Source organism: Corylus avellana, chromosome ca1 (genome assembly GCF_901000735.1).
Source record: "Corylus avellana chromosome ca1, CavTom2PMs-1.0".
Taxonomy (NCBI): Eukaryota; Viridiplantae; Streptophyta; class Magnoliopsida; order Fagales; family Betulaceae; genus Corylus; species Corylus avellana.
In genome coordinates, this window is record NC_081541.1 from 30,912,119 (window position 1) to 30,915,066 (window position 2,948).

Consider the following 2,948-nt stretch of genomic DNA (forward strand, 5'->3'; position numbering starts at 1 on the left):
CAGAATTGGATGGGATAGTGGTGTTACGGAACCACGTGAGAATCTTATGATGGTTACTATCCCAATCAATAAGACAAGTAATGAAAACATCCTCAGATTCAAAAGCCCCATTAACTGGCTTTTTAATCTCCCCAGTCAAATAAAGCCAAAGTTTGTGGCCTTTAAGAAAGCTACGCATAGATTGAGACCACACCATATAGTTTGTGCCATCCAATACAGTCTAAACATGATGAATAATCTCGTTTTGTGTCATCTATACTGGTAAAATGCAGAAACAAACTACAAATATGAAATCATGACGAAAAAATAGAGTAGAAAGCACCTAGTCAACTCTGGAAGTCAACAGCCACTAGTCAACGCAAGACTGACGTTGCACTAGGGTTGACATGGAGCTGCTGAGGTGGCACTAGGGCTGACGTGGTAGCCTGGAGTGCTGGCGCATGTGGTGCACGCGCGACAGTAGGCGGTGGCGCTTGGCGCAGGAATCTCATGCTCAGAACTTTGGGTGGCACGTGAGGGTACGTGAGGTGGCGGAATGTGATTCTGTTGGCGGTTCTGGACTGGCGGAAGCGATCGGACCACCATGGAGGCCTGTGGCAGAACGATAGTGGCGAAATTGCCGAAACTTTGGGTGGCACGTGTGGGAGCATGAGTACTCCGATGGAACTGTGTGCGGCGGCCCTGTGATGGTTGTCTTTCGAGCTTTTAAGCGGTATAGTGATCCAGTGAAAAGTACGAGGAGAAGATAGAGAACCGAAAGGACAGAGGGAAAGATTTGCCGAAGAACAGTAGCGTCGCCGGAAAAATAATACGGGATGCAAAAAAAATTTAAAGGTGATTTAGGACCTGTGCTTTGATACCATGTTGAAAATAAGGTTGTATATTGAATCACACCGAATAATGTACAGAATGAGCCTATATATATAGGCTAATAATAGTAACCTAGTAGACTTAAGAAAAGTAAACCTAGTAGACCTAAAGTACCTAAGAAAGTAAATAACTGTTAACATAATATTCTTAACACTAAAAAAAATATGGTTTACTATTTGAGGGTTGGTGACTTGGTGTGATGCATTCAAATCCCAACAAGGCTGGTCGCCCCTGGGTTTTTATTAAGTTAAATTTCAAAAGAAAATATTCAATTTTGAAGGGAGACAAAATAAAATTTAGTGTTGTAAAATATTAGGATATTTACAGAACGGTTTGGTGATTTTAAAGGTCTTAAGGTTTAAGGAATGATTATAATTTGACTATTAATTATATGCAATATTGTGTATGCAAAAGAAATATGATATTGAACTATGGAAGGTACATATACTTTAGGGACTAAAAGAGAGTTATAAGTACAAATTTACTGTCCCTTTTTCTCCTCTCTCCCGTATTGATTAGAAAAAAAAATATATATATACAAATTTACTGATAACACTTACAAATTTTACATATTACCTAAGCCTTATTTTAACCTTTTGCCTCAAGTCGATTTTCATTGAACTATAGCGTTGTTCAATTAAGTAATTCGGCCCTTAATACAGACATGTAAATTTTTTTTTTTTTTTTGAGCAAATAATGGTAGGCTAGGAAGATGAATTGTGACTATTTTACCTGAACGTGACTATAATAACATCTACCTGTTGGGAGCCGCAAAGAAAGGGCTTAGACTATGAGAATCACAAGCGCTCCCTCAAGTCTCACTGAGTCATAGCCTAATTTAATCCCACCAAAATATCAATGAGAATCCAAAGCCGCTAATACTAATCAAACATTTGTGAAAATTCTCAATTTCAAAGATGGAAACCCATACTTGGATTACTGAAAATTTCTTTGAATACCATACCTTTAAATTTGGTATGGACATGTAAATTGGAGTACAAGTTGGTTGACGGTTGGCAGTACTGATGATAGGCGCGCGTTGGGTGCATGTGCTGACTATTGACACGGCCTGCGGGGGAGATTGTGGGGATGGGCGAAGGGGTGAAACAAGTCAGCATGTGCTGACTATTGACACGGCCTGCGGGGGAGATTGTGGGGATGGGCGAAGGGGTGAAACAAGTCAGCATGTGCTGTTTTCAACTTTGAAAATAGTCTATGATTGAGGGTTGGTGACTTGGTGTGATGCGTTCAAATCCCAACAAGGCTGGCCACCCCTGGGTTTTTATTAAGTTAAATTTCAAAAGAAAATATTCAATTTTTAAGGGAGACAAACTAAAATTCAGTGTTGTAAAATATTGGGATATTTACAGAACGGTTTGGTGATTTTAAAGGTCTTAAGGTTTAAGGAATGATTATAATTTGACTATTAATTATATGCAATATTGTGTATGCAAAAGAAATATGATATTGAACTATGGAAGGTACGTATACTTTAGGGACTAAAAGAGAGTTACAAGTACAAATTTACTGCATGTCCCTTTTTCTCCTCTCTCCCGTATTGCTTAGAAAAAAAAAAAAAATACAAATTTACTGACAACACTTACAAATTTTACACATTACCAAAGCCTTATTTTAACCTTTTGCCTTAAGCCGATTTTCATTGAACTATATAGCGTTGTTCAATTAAGTAATTCGAACCAATTTCTTAAGCAAAAATTGGTAGGCTAGGAAGATGAATTGTACGTGACTATATTTGAGCGTAACTATAATAACATCTACCTGCTGGAGCTGCAAAAAAAGGACTTAGACTATGAGAACCATAAGCGCTCTCTCAAGTTCGATCCGACTGAATTATAGCCTAATTAATTCAGTCCCATTAGAATATTAATAAAAATTTAAAACTATTAATACTAATTAAGCATATATAAAAATTATTTATTGCAAAGATTCGAACTTAATTTAAGTATTTCAAAATTTCTTTCAACACCGTAACTTTAAATTTGGTATGGACATGTAACTTGAAGTGGTTGACGCTTGGCAGTACGCCAGTGCTGATCATGGGCGCGTTGGGTGCTGAC